Raw genomic sequence first — 18,280 nt, forward strand, 5'->3', positions numbered from 1 at the left:
TACTCTGATGTGGTTTTTCCTTTTTCCTTTTTGGTGAATGGGTAGGGGTATGATGTACCCAATACTCATTCACATAGGGGGAGGGCCGGGATCTGGGGGCCCCCTTGTTAGAGGGGGCTTCCAGATTCTGATAAGCCCTCCACCTGCAGACCACAGCCCAGGGTTGTCGGGAAGGGGCCCTTGTCCCCATCAACACAAGGACAAGGTGCTTTGGGGGGCACCCCAAAGCACCCTCCCCATGTTGAGGGCAAGCGGCCTGGTATGGTTAAGAGGGGGGGTGCTCACTCGTTCCCCCTATCCTGGCCTGCTGAAGGGCCTGGTATGGTCTAGGGGTGGGACCCTACAACGTTTTTTTTTTTTTTCATTTTTCAATCTGTATTGCTGGGAGCCAACAATACATTACAGCCGCGAGCAAGTTTAAATGACATTTTTTCCTTTAGATATGTCAATATTGCTGCAGCGAGATCTATACATTGTACAAATGCGCCACTTTACAGGCACATTAAGTGGACCCCCAGGCACGATATTTAAAGGAATTTTTCATTTTTATTGTTTCACTTTAAGCATTATTAAAATCAATGCTCCTGTAAAAACGATTGTTTAAAACATTTTTTTTTTTGCATCGATATATGTGTCCCAGGGCAGTACCCGGGTCCCCATACACTTTTTATGGCAATAACTTGCATATAAGCCTTTAAAATTAGGACTTTTGATTTTTCAAGCTCGTCTCCCATAGACTTCAGTAGAGTTTGCATGATCGCTAGAACTTTTTCCCTGTTTGAGATGTTTCTGGTGTTCTGATGTTAGGCCCATCACCAGAATTCACCCACCATTCATTCCTATTTGATTACTCTTTCTATATATTAGGGGATTTGGTGTTGATACTATTAACTGGACTCATTCATTTTCATCTATTACATTATACATGTATTGAATGCAAAGGCTGACAGTGAAAACAGAAATGTGCAGAAAGTTCTTTAGGATCCTTATTTGGTTGCTTGATTATATTGTAAAGAAAAAATACAATTTATTAAGATCCCTCCCAGGCACAGTTTTGATTATGTTGAGCATAGATCTCTTTACACAAAAAAAGGCATATCTTTTCTCAGGATTCTTGAAATTAAATATAAATTACCTTCATTTGTGCTTCATTTATGTGTCTTTGGAGAATTATTTACAGTACAATATAGGAGAAAATTGGAAAAAAAAGTATCTTCAATTGCAAATTCCCTGAAATACTAAGGATTTTTTTCATGAAAATTGACACCAACATAGTGCAAATTTAGCAAAAATCTTAATTGCATGCCCTCTGCATTACATTGCTGTACCCTTTAGCAATATTCCCTGAGCCACCAGTTATAAATTATTAAACAAATAACTCTTTTAAACTTTATTATTTAAAACAAGCAATGGGAAAAATGATACAGGTTATATGCCCCTTTCGTGTTGTCCTAGTCCTCTGTTAACACTCTCACAACAGGCTACAGACGTATTCTTTTTTCCCAAGACCTACATCCTTCAAGCACCTGTAATTATGGTAATTATATTGGAGCAGACCCTAGACATCCATCCTACGAGCACTAGTGATTACGGTAATGATAATGTTGTCAAAGGGTTCTAATGCTGATGACTCAGTTACATTAAGATGAAAGAAACTATGAAAAACGTCACAAGAAAACATCTTGATGCAGTTCACAGTTGCTTTAACCAAGGTTACCCTGCTGGGAGGTGTATGGTTTTTGTTAAATTAATGAATAAAAAGAAAGCTCAGACATGAGTAATGTTGGAATATCACCTCATTTTTGAATAAAAGAACAAATATGTAGATGTCACGGCTAATAATGCAGAACACAGTGGGTAACCTTGAATTTCTTAAAGAAAAACTCCAGGATTAAAAGGTCCCTGGATTGAGGAGAGATTAGGATAATAAGGTAAATCACACTTATTGAGTGAAACGTCTATGCTGTAAAATTCTTTAGTTGCCATGCTTTTGCGCCCAGCAGTCATTCTGCAGTTATTATAAACAGTCAGATGCTGTGGACTTTTGTAGGCAGACAGTTAACTATTTACATTCGTACTCCATTAAAAGGAAGACATTCAGTGCATACACAGCAAAATATAAACATGCATATTTATGCAATTAACCACTTAAGCCCCGGAAGATTTTACCCCCATTCCGACCAGGGGGTATTTTGCGATTCGGCACTGCGTGACTTTAACGGACAATTACGCGGTCGTGCGACACTGTACCTAAACAAATTTGGCGTCCTTTTTTTCCCACAAACAGAGCTTTCTTTTGGTGGTATTTGATCACCTGTGCGATTTTTTGATCACGCGCTATAAACAAAAAAATAGCAATATTTTTCACATTTTTTTATATGAAATTCCCCCCAAAAAAAATGTAAAAATCAAAATTTTTTAACATTTTCGGCCAATTTGTTTTATGCTACCCATGTTTGGTAAAAAAAAAATGGCAAAAAACGTATTTTGATTGGTTTGCGCAAAAGTTATCGCATTTACTAACAAAGGGAAAGATTTTTGTCATTTTTGTTGGTTTTTTTTTAACGCGTAATGGTGGCGATCTGCGATTTTTTTTGCGGTACTGCGACATTGGGGCGGACAGATCAGACCCTTGACTGACATTTGTGACACTTTTGGGGTTACCAGTGACATTTCTACAGTAATCAGTGCTATACATATGCACTGTTACTGTAAAAATACACTGGTAGTGAAGGGGTTAACTTTATTTGGGAGGGAGGGGCTGTGTGTATCCCTAGGGGCGTGCTTTCTACTGATTGGCTGTGGCTTGAGCTGTAAGGACACTGATCAACGGATCTACATACTAGATCCGTGTGATCAGTGTCTTTACAGCGAGGAGAATGACAGGTGGCTTGTTTACACAAGCTGCCTGACATTCTCCCTCTCCCCCGCCGATCGCCGAGTGACCGGCGGACATCGGGTCCGCTGGTCACACGCGCGGGGGGGTCCGTGACCACGCGGGAGCGGGAGCGTGCCTCCGGGGGCGCGCGCTCGCTCCCTAGACCCTCACAAGCTAGTGACGTAGCCCTACGTCACTTTGCCTGTGAGGGGCTGACTGCCGACGTAGATCGGCGTTAGGCAGTCGGCAAGTGGTTAAAAGACTGTTCAGTGGTTGGGTGATACAAAATGAATCCAACTGCCATCTGATGTCTATGGCAAGCTGATGCCACGTGAACCAGCAGCAAAACCATGACTGGAAAGCCAGTAAGCCTAATATACCCCATAGGAAAGCATTTTCTCAAATACTGTATGTCTGTAAAGGTTCATATAATAAAACAAAACCCTAATCATTGATATTGTATTTACATTTCTATGTAGCAGAGTACAATATAATGCTACCACACACATCTTGTACTAATTTTAACAGATATAGCAGCACATTTTTTTAAAAAACGTTTTCTTTTAAAGTTTAGTCAGTGGTGCCACCATCACATGTTCAGTGCCCGTGTCCCCTTCCCTTTTCTGTTACATGTACTTAATCAGGGCTGGATTAACATAGGGGCTATTGAAGCTGAAGCACCAGGCCCCCTCCCTTAAGATAGGCCCATCCAGCCAGCAGCATGAGCCTGATTTCTCCTGTCCATAAACGTCTATGGGACAGGAGAAGCTGTTTGTAAATGTAGGGGTGGCTGGCTGCACCTGGGTTGGCTCAGTGTGAATATTACAGTGTCACAGAGCACAGTTCCCCCTGCACAAATGGAAGAGGAGAGAGGTTGGATTGGCTCTGCCTTCTCCCGCCCCTCTCCCTCTGTGCCCGCACACACACCAGTCTGTACAGTGAAGTGAAGGAGCCGTGTGGGTGGGAATTTATACACAGAGCAGCCGACAGATACAACATGAATAAGATATGTGTGAGTGATAAGCCTCCAGGAACCATCCATATGTAAGCTCAGTGACTGGACTCTTCCTCCTGCCTCCTTTTTTCTCTCCCTCCCCCTCTTTTTTAACTTTTTCTCCAGCTTTAGCTGTTAAAACTGCAGCCAAAGTGTTTAGAATTGTGTCATCAGCCTATGGTAGTGCTCAGTGCTTTGTGCGTTTAAGTGGGTTCACACTGGTTTGCTATGGTTTGTCCCATTGCTTGTGTATCTGCAGTTTTCCTGCGTTAAAGCCACAGTCTTATTGATTCCTATTAGGTTGCATGTTTTTTCTGTATTTTCTGAAAGCGCAGCAAAATTCCTGCATGCTGCATCTTTGGTACACTTTAAGAAAAAAGAAAAAGCAGCAAAAACTTGCAACCTAGTAGAAATCAATAGGATCGCAGCTAAAACTGCAGGTAAAACGCAGGAAACTTCGGATACACAAACATTGCGGCCAAACTGCACTAGTGTGAACCCAAAGGCTTGTACACACTTGCAGCTGGCACTGTCACTAAACTGAAAAGTGACCGGCAGTGAGGAGGTGATATCCTACCTCTTCACTGCATGTTTTACCCCCCAAATGCCAATTCCTGCAGATAATAGTATGGTTCACTTTGAACTCCACCTTATTTCTGTCACTCTCTTTAGGTATTCAATGTGCTCTCATCTTATTTTCTACACATGCAATACCTAAAAAAAAGGAATTGAAATAAGGTGGAGTGCAGAGTGAGTTTCTACACTTAAGCGGAGCACTTCACAGAACATTTTAAGACATTGGTAAAGTATAACTAAATGCAATTTTTTTTTTCTAGTTTGTTGATAGAGTGGAGAGGGATTAGATCCTCTGTCAGGTTTCCATAACTGCCTATGGCCCTGTTAGGGAGATTTACCCTTTCTTTTTGACTCTATTTGTCCTGTTTACTGTTATCATCACATGTGGAAGTAAATGAAAACCCTAAATTTTGGGTGTCCCCAGAGCAGAAATAGAGGGGAAATCATCCAATGGTGACACTAGTTCTGGTGACAACCAGGGATTCCCTTACTTTGGAGGGATTTTCTCTTACTTCCTGTTTGGCTATGGGACAGAAAGTGAAGAGAAATCTCAATGGGACACAGATTGGAAAGCTGATGGGTATGAGCCTTGTTTCAGACTATTGCAAACACAGACATCGCATGCGATTTGCACCACATTGCTATGCAGATCACATGGGATGTCTATGCAATGCAAATTCAGCCATACATTTTGTATGGCTAAACTTCCATTGCATTCCCAAGAAAATGCTGCAGGAACCTTTTTTTCCCCCGCACTGGAATTGGATCCCATGCAATCTAATTCCTGTCCAAATTCGATCTGCAAACCAATCTGGGGGTGTCATTACCTTTGTTTTGACACCGGCTGCTGTTCGCAGAGCGGAATGTGAACTGCCTGCGGGGAGATGCGATGCGGGAACCCGCACAGGAATGGCGGTGGCTCCCGTATCGCAGTAGTGTGAACCCAGGCTAACCCCTCCTTACTCTATCCAAAAAAATAAATAAAATAAAAGCTTTCTCTTTGGTTACACTTTAAACCCAGAGACTGGCGGCCTTTTACTATTAGTAGGAATAGTATTGCACATAATATCAGAGACATACAGAACTTCAGTTTTGGGTGGAGTAATATTTTCTATATTGCATTATTGTTTGATACACAGGATTTAAAATGTCCTTTTATTAGGGTTTACATCTCCCCAACCCCCCTCCCTTCCTCCTCCCTGTCTCTCCCATCTTCTCCCTTATGGCACAATAATAATGAGCATTATGTGGGTACAATGACGTTGGCATGAGTGTGCAGTGTATATAGTGACTAAGATTCTGTTTAAAGTGGAGTTCCACCCAAAAGTAGAACTTCTGCTTTAAGGCCTCCTGACCCCCTGATATGCCACATTTGGCATGTCCTTTTTTTTGAGGAAGTGGGTACCTAGATTTGACAGGTACCCACTCTCACTTCCTTAGCAAAAAATTGTTTGTTTTTTTATTTTATTTATTTCCATAAAAAGGCCCACCAAAATCTTCAGCACCAGGCCCATGATGCTCTTAATCCGGCCCTGTACTTAATGTTTTAGCCACCCAACATCCAGTGCAGTCTTGGCCAGGAAAGTTTTTCCGCAAACCAATCCACAAGACGTCTATGATAAAATGTGTAGGATGGAGCCAGGGCACTTGTCATCACCACACATTCTGAAGATCGGTCTCATGGCTTTGTTTGCGGCTGGAGCCGATCCAATCCACATATTAGACCTTACAATTGATGTCTGTGAAACACCATGACATGTGAGTGGTTCTATTTTGGGATTTAAACTATTTTACGTGATGGAGATTTCTTCTTTCTTCCCCCCTGCATATTATGGTGGTCATGGAGATACATATGGTCTAAGTACCTGTCAGAAGGTAGATGTGAAGTGTGCATTGGCTTTAAGGTGAAAAACACTTTAGCTGATTTATAACCTGACCAGCAACTAGCTCTGGTGAGTTCATCTAGTGAGACTGGTGGCAGAGACCACAGGGTGATGTGGCAGCACTATATTGAACTTGCAATACTGAGTTTAATCACGACTAAAGAGCACATCTTTCAGTGGCTTTGTGGGACTCAATATTTATTATTGTGGCATAAAATATATGGACTTTGATACTGGGCACTTTTTAACCAGTTCTGGACCGGAAGGATTTGCCCCCTTAATGACCAGCCCATTTTTTGCATTTCAGCACTGCGTTAACTTATGGAATGTTGCGCCGTTGTGCGACACTGTACCAAATTAAATTGATGTCCTTCTTTTCCCCACAGATAGAGTTTTCTTTTGATGGTATTTGATCACCTCTGCAATTTTTAATTTTTGTGCTATAAATAAAAAAGTGCTTCAATTCTGATTTAAAAAAACATTATTTTTCACATTGTGCTATATAACATAGAAACATAGAAACATAGAATGTGTCGGCAGATAAGAACCATTTGGCCCATCTAGTCTGCCCAATATATCTGAATCCTATGAATAGTCCCTGGCCCTATCTTATATGAAGGATAGCCTTATGCCTATCCCATGCATGCTTAAACTCCTTCACTGTATTTGCAGCTACCACTTCTGCAGGAAGGTTATTCCATGCATCCACTACTCTCTCAGTAAAGTAATACTTCCTCATATTAATTTTAAACCTTTGCCCCTCTAATTTAAAACTGTGTCCTCTTGTGGTAGTTTTTCTTCTTTTAAATATGCTCTCCTCCTTTACCGAGTTGATTCCCTTTATGTATTTAAAAGTTTCTATCATATCCCCTCTGTCTCTTCTTTCTTCCAAGCTATACATGTTAAGGTCCTTTATCCTTTCCTGGTAAGTTTTTTCCTGCAATCCATGTACTAGTTTAGTAGCTCTTCTCTGAACTCTCTCTAGAGTATCTATATCCTTCTGGAGATATGGCCTCCAGTACTGCGCACAATACTCCAAGTGAGGTCTCACCAGTGTTCTGTACAGCGGCATAAGCACTTCTCTCTTTCTACTGCTTATACCTCTCCCTATACATCCAAGCATTCTGCTGGCATTTCGTGCTGCTCTATTACATTGTCTTCCCACCTTTAAGTCTTCTGAAAAAATTACTCCTAAATCCCTTTCCTCAGATACTGAGGTCAGGACTGTGTCAAATATTCTATATTCTGCCCTTGGGTTTTTACGCCCCAGGTGCATTATCTTGCACTTATCCACATTAAATTTCAGTTGCCAGAGTTCTGACCATTCTTCTAGTTTTCCTAAATCCTTTTCCATTTGGCGTTTCCCTCCAGGAACATCAACCCTGTTACATATCTTTGTGTCATCAGCAAAAAGACAAACCTTACCATCGAGGCCTTTTGCAATATCACTTATGAAGATATTAAACAAAATTGGTCCCAGTACAGATCCCTGAGGTACCCCACTGGTAACATGACCTTGTTCTGAATGTTCTCCATTGACTACAACCCTCTGTTGTCTGTCACTCAGCCACTGCCTAATCCACTCAACAATATGGGAGTCCATGCTCAATGACTGCAGTTTATTGATAAGTCTTCTATGTGGGACAGTGTCAAAAGCCTTACTAAAATCTAGATATGCAATGTCTACTGCACCTCCACCGTCTATTATTTTAGTCACCCAGTCAAAAAAATCTATAAGATTTGTTTGACATGATCTCCCTGAAGTAAACCCATGTTGTTTTTCATCTTGCAATCCATGAGATTTAAGATGTTCCACAATCCTATCCTTTAATAGGGTTTCCATTAATTTTTCCTACTATTGATGTCAGACTCACTGGTCTATAGTTGCTCTATTCCTCCCTACTACCTTTCTTGTGAATGGGCACGACATTTGCCAATTTCCAATCTTCCGGGACGACTCCTGTTACTAATGATTGGTTAAATAGATCTGTTAATGGTTTTGCCAACTCACCACTAAGCTCTTTTAATAATCTTGGGTGTATCTCATCAGGACCCTGTGACTTATTTGTCTTCACTTTAGACAGCAATCTTAGAACGTCTTCCTCTGTAAAGACACATGCATCAAATGATTCATTAGTCATCCTTTCAAGTGGAGGTCCTTCTCCTTTTTCTTCTGTAAAAACTGAACAGAAGTATTCATTAAGGCAGTCTGCTAGCCCTTTATTCTCTTCTACATACCTTCCGTCCTTTGTTTTTAATTTAGTTATTCCTTGTTTTAATTTCCTTTTTTCATATATATATCTGAAGAATGTCTTATCCCCCTTTTTCATAGACTGAGCTAGTTTTTCTTCTGCCTGCGCTTTAGAAGTTCTTATAACTTGCTTGGCCTCTTTCTGCCTAATCTTGTAGATTTCCTTATCTTCATTGCTCTGGGTTTTTTTATAATTACAAAATGCTAGCTTTTTATTTTTAATGATTTGGGCCACTTCTGCTGAGTACCACAGTGGTCTCTTCCTTTTTTTGCTTTTACTGACAAATCTAATGCAATTTTCTGTTGCCTTCAATAATGCACCTTTTAAGTAGTCCCATTTCTCCTGGACTCCATGTAATCCGTTCCAGTCTGATAAGGACTCATTTATGACTAATTTCATTTTTGAAAAGTCTGTTTTTCTAAAATCTAAAACTTTTGTTTTTGTGTGGTGTGACTCTTTCACAGTTCTTATATTAAACCACACTGACTGGTGATCACTAGATCCCAAGGTTTCGCCTACAATGACATCATATACCGAATCCCCATTTGTGAATACCAAATCCAAAATGGCCTCCCTCCGGGTTGGCTCCTCAACCACTTGTTGCAGAGACAACCCCAGTAGGGAATTTATAATATCTGTACTCCTGGTAGAACTTGCTATTTTGGTTTTCCAGTTTATATCTGGAAGATTGAAATCTCCCATAATGATAACTTCTCCTTTCATTGTCATTTTAGCTATTTCTTCAACTAGTAGATCATCTAGTTCTTTAACTTGACCAGGTGGTCTATAGATCACACCTACACGAGTTACTGCATGATTAGCAAACTGCAACGTAACCCAAACTGACTCTATGTTGGCCTCACCAACTTGTATTAGGTTAGATTTAATGCTATCTTTCACATATAGGGCCACTCCTCCTCCTTTCTTGCCTTCTCTGTCTCTTCTGTATAAAGAGTACCCTGGTATGGTTATGTCCCAGTCATTTCTTTCATTGAACCATGTCTCCGTAACAGCCACTAAATCTACATTCTCAGATGCCATTATTGACCCAAGTTCATTGATTTTTTTACCTAAACTGCGAGCATTTGTAGACAGGACTCTGAGCTTATCATTTCTTAACCTCTGTGCTTCTGACCTGTTCTGGCATTGTTTCGGGGGGCAATTGGACTCTTGTATTTTCACTCTCTTGCCCCCCCTTCCTAGTTTAAATACTCTTTCGCAAATTCTTGGAGTTGTTCACTAAGTACATTTGTTCCTTTGAGAGAAAGATGCAAACCATCTTTTTTGTACAGTTCCTTTCTATTCCAAGTAGAGCTATCATGAGAAACAAAGCCAAATCCTTGCTCTTGACACCATTTACTAAGCCATATGTTGAACTCCTTTATGCGCCTCTGCCTATCATTCTGAACATTATGCACAGGCAGAAACTTCAGAAAATGAAATGGTGGATGCAAAATCCTGTATGTCATTTCCAAGTGTGATAAAAGATTTTTTCACCTCTGACACTTCATTGCAAGCCAGGTCATTTGTCCCTAGATGGACAAGAACATCCACGTCCCCTTCCTGCTTTGCTTGCTTAACAATATTAATAATACGTCTTCTATCTCGCCTAGCAGTAGCACCAGGGAGACATCTCACAGAACCATTTTCTTTAAGCTCCACACTTCTTATGATTGAATCACCCAGCAACAGCTGCTTCCTTTGAGACTTCACTTTATCTTTTTTGTCCTTGGCTGCCGTCTTGCATACATTAGACATAGGAGTCGATGGTTTCTCACCCTCTGTGCTTGAGTCCATATCCATGTTGTCCTTACATTCTGAGAGTGCTGCAAATGAATTTTGGAGAACCACCGACTGTGGGACTTGTCTTCTATCCACCACTCTAAGTCTTCCAGAACCTACAGTAACCCATCTGCCATTTCTGGGGGTCCTCTGTGGCAGTGGCATTGCAGCAGTCCCAGCTGGAGTTTGTTTAACAGATAATTTAAATATCTCTGATTTCAAAAATGCAATTTCCTGCTGCAGTAAGGAGAATTGTCTACAGATCTGACAGCATCCGAATCTCCAAAGAGTGGAACATGAAATAAATGCACAACAATTCCTGCACTGAACCAAGTCTGCCATTTTAAAGAGGAGAAAAAAAAAAAATTGTAAATTTAAGTCAAACAAATCTTACCTTTTTTTTTTTTTTTTTTTTTCGTTTTCCACCTTCCAGCCTACCTCCTGACTATCTCCTGCAATATCTCTTCACTGTACTTAAAATGGTGTACTTGCAGCTAATTGAATTAGGCCAGCTAATTAGTATGTCTTTATATATACACTCACTCCTTCACAGCTCCTCCCCCAGCAACAATTCTAACACCTTAATGGGCTAGTCTCATTAGCAAATGCAAATAGCAAACACCTGACCAAATTCCTTTCCCCTTCTCAAGCAATAGCCAGCAAAAAATACAGATGAGTCAGTTGCAAACTCCAAGCCAATCTCTTGCAGTATCTATTCAATCTCTTCAGTTTCCTGCAATACCCCAAAAGGCCAATTTGTATTATGCTACATATTTTTGGTCAACAAAAATCCCAATAAATGTATTTTGATTGGTTTGTGCAAAAGTTATTGCGTCTACAAACTAGGGAAAAGATTTATGTCATTTTTATTTATTTATTTTTTACTAGTAATGGCGGCGATCAGCAATTTTTAGCGGGACTGCAACATTGCAGCGGACAGATCAGACCCCTAATTTTTTACACTTTTGGAGGGAACAGTGACATTACTACAGTAATCAGTGCTAAAAATATGCACTGTTATTGTAATAAGGACATTGGCAGGGAAGGGGCTAACACAGTGGTGATCAAAGGGTTAAGTGTGAGCCTAGGGGAGTGTTTTATAACTGTATGGGGGATGGGCTTGTGAAATGACCACAGAGACCTGTGATCCTATATAAAAGGATCACAGACGCTCTGTGATCATTTCAGAGAGAAGAACAGTCAGCTGTGTTTACAACAGCTGACCGTCCTGCTCTGTTAGCGGGGAGCGATCGTGGGTGCCTGGCGGCAATCGCAGCTGCCGGTCCTGTGGATCAGCATCCCTGCTGCCTAGTGGGGGCGGGAGCTCTCCACCCAGCACCATGCGTGATCGACATACCCCTACATTGTTTAGCTCTGCCGAGCCAGCCTGCCGCAGTAAATTTGCCGCTGGCGGTCAGCAAGTGGTAAACTCACTTTGTGTTTTTTTTCCAGCACGAGGCACTTGCATTTTAATGTAGAATTATGCACTGTTTTTCATGAATTTATGAAGTGATGTTGTATTTGATATATTGCACATTGTTTTTTAGTGATATATATAAATATATTATGCATGCACATTTTGCAAATTTGCTCATTTTATATGAATAGCGCTGTCCCATTTTCATCACACAATATCTCTCTTTGTACTCCTGCTGCTGTCTGTATCTTTACTACTATTCGTTACTGACCTTTGGCTTGTTCTTCGATTATGCTTTTGCTTGATTCTAACCTGCTACATCTGTAACAAGACCCTAGCTGGTTCACCTCCAGATAGAGCAATCCTGAGGACCAAAACCTGGCACTATCACGCTGTGAAACCCATCTTTATCATCAGAAGTTCTGGTTAGTGCTTAGACTCCATGCCAGGGTGAGCCGTGTTGCCTGCCAGGGGGACCTGGAGTGTACTTCTCCAGCTGGTTACTGTTTGAACCCTTCTACTGCTATAGCTACTGACCTCCGAGCCTGACCACTTATTATGATAAGGGTTTTCCAACCGGTCTTATTTTCAAATTTTTGTGCTAATTTTGGATAAATGTACTTACCCTTGTCAGTTTTTTTTCATCTGTGTCCCACTGGGGAGATTCCCTTTTGCTTCCTATCTCAAAGCCGAAACAGGAAGCCCAAAGTAAGGGAATCCTTAGTTGCAAGGGTACATCAACATCAAAAAACATCTAGAAGTGTACAATGGAAAAAGTACAGGGAGTCATTTTTCTCAGGGGTTGTTTAAAAGTAAGAATCCAGAATTGAAAAACTGAAAAGTGATTGCGAATGCACAAAGCAAAAGTATACAGAAAAAAACAACACCACTTAGCACGCAGGTGACCTTGTTTACCCCTTCAGCTCTCCTTCCACTCAGCATGCACTCTCTATCACTCCTTCTGACATTTATGTCCTCTCTCCTTACTCTTTCCCTTACCCCTCTTCTCCACCCAACAGCTTATATACAACTCCCTTACTTCTGTCCTCTCCTTATTACTGCACTCACCAACTCCTGCTAATTCTAAATCCACACGCTAATAAAACCTCCAGCACACTGGGGCATGTCCCTTCATATAAATCACACTCCCACATTACCTCCCTCACCCTCCTGCTTCTCCTAACCTCTGGTGATATATCCCCAAAAGCTGGGCCTCCATCACTTAACTGTACCCAACGCACCCATCACCCTGCACTCTCTGGCAGCAGCCGCAATCAACACAATTTAGTTTCCATTCCTCTTCTTAACAAAGCCAGATTTCCCTTCTCTTGCGCCCTTTGGAATGTCCGCTCTGTCTGTAACAAACTCACTTCTCTTTACAACCTTTATCGCTAACTCATTTAATCTCTTCACCATTTCTGAAACCTGGCTACAATGAATTTGACAGTGCGTCTCCTGCTGCCCTCCCCCATGGTGGCCCTCTCTGAACTCACTCCCCCAGACCCAGTGGAGGCAAGGAAAGGGGGAACAGGAATCCTCCTAGCCCCACATAGCACCTTTCAGGTATTTTACCTACCTCCCTGTCTGTCACTCTCCTCATTTGAGGCACACTGAATTTGTTTTCTCTTTGCAGTTTCTCCTAGGACAACTGTGATCTACCAGCCTCCTGGACCAATATCAGCCTTGCTTGATGACTTCTCTGCCTTGCTACCCTACTTTATCTCTACTGAAATCCCCACAATCATTCCTCAGGACTTCAACATCCCTGTTAATACTAACACTCCTGCTACTTCCAAACTTCTCAGGCTCACCTCCTCCTTTGACCTGAAGCAATGGGTACAGGCTTTTTATCACTCTAACGGTTACACCCTTGACCTTGTTTTCTCCCACCTATGCATTTCATGCAACCTCTCCAGCTATCCTCTCTCTCTGAGCAGTACCTTATTAGTTTCACTCTCTTCCTCTCTTCCACCTCCTCTTCCTCCAACCGCCTAACAATTACCCGTAGAAACCTCCGCCACCTCAACCCTCCTTATGTCTGCTACTGGCCACCTCTATGACAAAATCTCATCCGTGTCCTGCCCCAACTTAGCCACTTTTGTCTACAACACAGAATCAGGCCACGACACCTACAACCTTGGCAAACAAATGACACCAGAAGGCTGAAAAAAAGCTGCACTCTTGAGCACCTGTGGCGTAAGACAAAGTCTCAGAAAGATTTCAATGAATATGAATCTGCCTTTCAAAAATACAATACCTGCCTCCTCACTGCCAAGTAGACCTATTTGATCACTCTCATTAATAACTTATCATCCTGTCCCCATCAACTCTTCTCAATCTTTAATGCTCTAGTTCATCCTTTACTGCCTCCACCAACTAACTCACTCACTGCCCAGTAGATCACCAATCACTTCAAACATAAGATTGATACAATTCTGGAGGAGATCTCCACAGGTGCAATTGTTACTTAATTTAACCCCACCACTACTGATGAGTTTTCTCTAATGTCCATCTTACCACCTGCCCCCTGAACCCCGTTCATTCACAAATGCTATGGTCACCCTCTAGCCTTATCCTACACTCTCTAACTCACATCTTCAATCTCTCCCTCTCTTCTGGCATCTTTCTCAACTCTCTAAAACATGCATTAGTCGACCCCATGCTTAAAAAGCCCTCACTAGATCCCACCAATCTTAACAACCTATGCCCCATCTCCTTGCTCCCCTTTTTATCAAAACGCCTTGAATGTGTGGTCTCCAACCTACTTAGCAACCACCTTGCTGAGAATAACCTTCTTGATCCCCTTCGGCCTAAATTCTGCCCTCAACACTCCACAGAAACTGCTCTCCTAAAATTTACAAATGATCTGCTAACAATTAAACCCAATGGACACTATTCTGTACTCCTATACAATTGAAAACAAGAAGAACTGATATTATATAGGTGCTGCAATAGGCCAAAATACCAGCACTGATAGGGTGCGGTTTGATAGAAGGCAGCAGTAGACAGCAAGAAAGTGTGATTTCGACCAGAAGTGAGGTTGTGATGATGTCACATATGGGGTGGAGCTACACCTTTTGAGGCAGAGTCCTCTTTGTTATGAATTTGGTTGCCCAATGTGCTAATAAAGAGGACTCTGGCCCAAAACATCACACAGACCTCTTCAAAGGGGCTATGTGCCCTAATAGAAAGAAGCCAGTAATGTAAACTGTATAATCTTTTATTTTTGTATATTTCAGTTGTGCTTTAGCACATCCTACAGCAAGAATTTAAAAAAAAAAACATTTGAATACAGTTTCCCCATAAATGCCAGATCAGAGCGTGCACCACTCCTGAATCATACCAGGCCTATGCCCTCAACATGGTTGATGAGGGCAAGAGCCTCTTCCCCACAACCCTGGCCAGTGATTGTGGTAGTCTGAAGGTAGGTGGCTTGCTAAAAATCTCAAATCCCCCTGATAAGTACCCCCTATGCGAATGAGTATTGAATGCATAGTACCCCTACCCACTTACAAAAATGTATATATAACCTAAAAATCCACACCCAAACATTTGACCAGTCATTTATTGAAAAGTTAAAATCTCCAAAAAAAAAAAAAAATGATTACTTACTGAATGACCCCCCCCCCCCCCCCATCAAAAGCTTTCATCAGCTATATAAGGGAAGGGTGGAGATAGTAGTGACATAATTGACCAAATATGGCCATGACAATGTTTGATCAATGTCTTTGTCCAAAAAGGAACAGTGACCATTTGAAAGTGATGTCACTGCTGTCCCCATTCCTTTTCTTATGTGGCTGAGGATTCTTGGCCATGTAGGCCAATGTGCTGGTGAAAGTGGCAGTTGCTAGGGAAGCTACTCTGGAAACTTAAAAAAGAGGGGAAACTGTCCCCACTGACAAAGTGAGATATACTGAGTTACCTCTCATAAACATGCAAAGTAAAGTTTTTATATATTTAATCATTTGTTAGAACAGACAGTATTAACATCTAATTTACAACTGATAATAAAATTTTCCAGCATAGTACAATCAGGGTTATGCATGGTAAACATTATCTATCCAGCCCCTCAAACATTACAGAAAAAGAGGAGACAGGTGTATTTTTTCAGTCCTGGAGTTCTCAGAATGAACCATTTAAAATGGTAAGCAGTAATTTTGAAAAATTGTTAAACAGGTTATGCTATATAAATAGAAATATGTAACAAATATAAAAGTAGGGGCTGTCTCCATTTGTCTTCAACATTGAAAATTTAAAGTGCTATGAGGCTGTCAGATTGAAAGCTTAGTGACAGAGAATGAAGGTTCTCCAGTCTTGTTGCTTTTCCACTATACTAAAGCATTGGACTTTGCTACCTAATTACTTCTTATGTACTGAAAACACACTTAATCCATTTCTGATGATGTCATTTATCAAAGTAACTAAGTCTTGCTGCCATAGAGTCACCCTGACCTGCAAGCACTCAGCTATTATAACGCTGTCTTCAGTTTCACTGAAAGACTGGATCAGCTTATTCTCTTGATTGTCTGCTGCCTCTCTCTAAGATACGATAACACTATTTACACCACTTTAAATATTTAATGCTGTGGATTAATGGCAGTGTTAAGTTAAACTGTAGGAAAGGAATTTCAAGGCTAAAGGTAGACATAAATAAAGTGGTTTGTCACCTTACAGTGTAATTCACACGTTGATACAGATGTAATATCACTGTGAAAATACAGGCTATTTTAAATGTCCTTTCTAGTGAGGCTAATAAAGGTAGTGTGACATTTTAAAGAATACCTATACCTTGCCCATCAATATACTGTGTATATATATATATATATATATATATATATATATACTGAATATAGCTTGCCCATTCTCAGCTCAGGTACTACGGTATATGTATTAAATTATGTTAGTATGTCATTCAAATCTCAATATTATACCAATCAATGGCATTCTATGTTATGTTCTGCCTAGGTAGCTGCTAGGATGTAGTTTTGTTCCCCTGCTTAACAGAAGAACTGAAAGAAATGTACTTAACGCTCTGCTTAACACCTCATTTACATTGAATGTGGATTTGAAATCGTGCAACTTCATCTGAAATCACACGATTTCAAAGCTGCATGTCAGTTCAAATTCAGGTGCAACTTTGAAGACATCTATGTGGCTTCATGCATAGATGTCTATGCAAGTTGCACCCGAAATTGCCAAAAGTAGTGCAGGAACTACTTTTTTAAATCGATGCGGGAGCGCAAAGTTGGCATCGCACCAATTTGAACATGGCCATTGCTGACAAAAGGGTGCGACTTGTCATGCGATTTGACCTGTCAAATCCCATGACAAGTCGCTCCAATGTGAACGGGGGGCTTACAGAGAGCTACAAATAGTAGTATGCTCAGTGTGCTCAACTGCTGGTTGGGTCTGCCTTTGGCCTCCTCTGTATCCAAGTATCCTAGGAAGGTTCTGGATGAATATGTGGATGCTATGCAGAACACACCATGGATATTAAATGCCACTCCAGACAATCTCAGGGAGGGTGGCCCTGAAGGACGATGATATGAGAGGGTATTTATTCTTTGGATACACTAAGCATGAGTCTTTCCTGGAGAGGAGAGCTCCAGTTTGGGAAGGGGCACATTGTCTCTCCCAGGCACCTGGCTCCCATGGGGTGGGTGACCTGAGGGTCTGAAGCTAGAGAGAGTGACCCTGGTTCTACTGAGAGCTGGCTGAAGGGGCAGTCTTTTGAACATCTGGTCTGGTATCACTGCGATAGAGTGTCGCTTGGAAGTTGGAAGGAGGATACAAGCTGTTCCTGGACATTTTGTGAGTACATACAACATACACTTGTGCTCTTAACCCTTTCTGATGTGCTAAATATTCAGCTAAGAGTCAAGACAAGAGAACACTGGCTAGTGTTCCAAAGAGCTTTGTCCAGCTGCTGCTACTGAATAGGACTTTCTCCAGTTTCTGCTACTTTTGGACTGCCAAATACTGGAACAGTCTGCCATAACTGGATTTGTGTTCTGAGGAGCTTTGTCCAGCTACTACTGCTATTAAAAGGGACATTGCTCAAACCTGAAAGTACTTAGTTGCTACTAAAAAGAAAAATGTGCTTTGTAAGTTTACTCAGAAGTGCTTCATCACAGTGAGGGCAAGAATTCATACTCACCAATCACAGATGGCCATATAAGGCCTCATTCGCTTTTCATGTAAATCCCATGATGTTTCCTCTCATTATTTTTACGAGTAATAGTGGATACTGCACATACAAAAGATCTCCAAGAGGTCCTTCCACTCAATAGACAATGGGTCAATTCCAAAAGACATAATGGGTAATATAGTGTAGTATTTTTATATTAAAAATTCATTAAAAAGATGTAATCTATTGCACTTACATTTAAAGGTGCTTTAGATAAGCACTGACACAGACTGCCTCTTTTGATAATGCTCAGCCCGGCCAGGCTGGAAGTGATGTGGGTTTCCCATAGGATGGGAAGTCAGCGTGGCGCA

Source organism: Pelophylax lessonae (assembly GCF_965119305.1).
Source record: "Pelophylax lessonae genome assembly, chromosome: 9".
Classification (NCBI taxonomy): domain Eukaryota; kingdom Metazoa; phylum Chordata; class Amphibia; order Anura; family Ranidae; genus Pelophylax; species Pelophylax lessonae.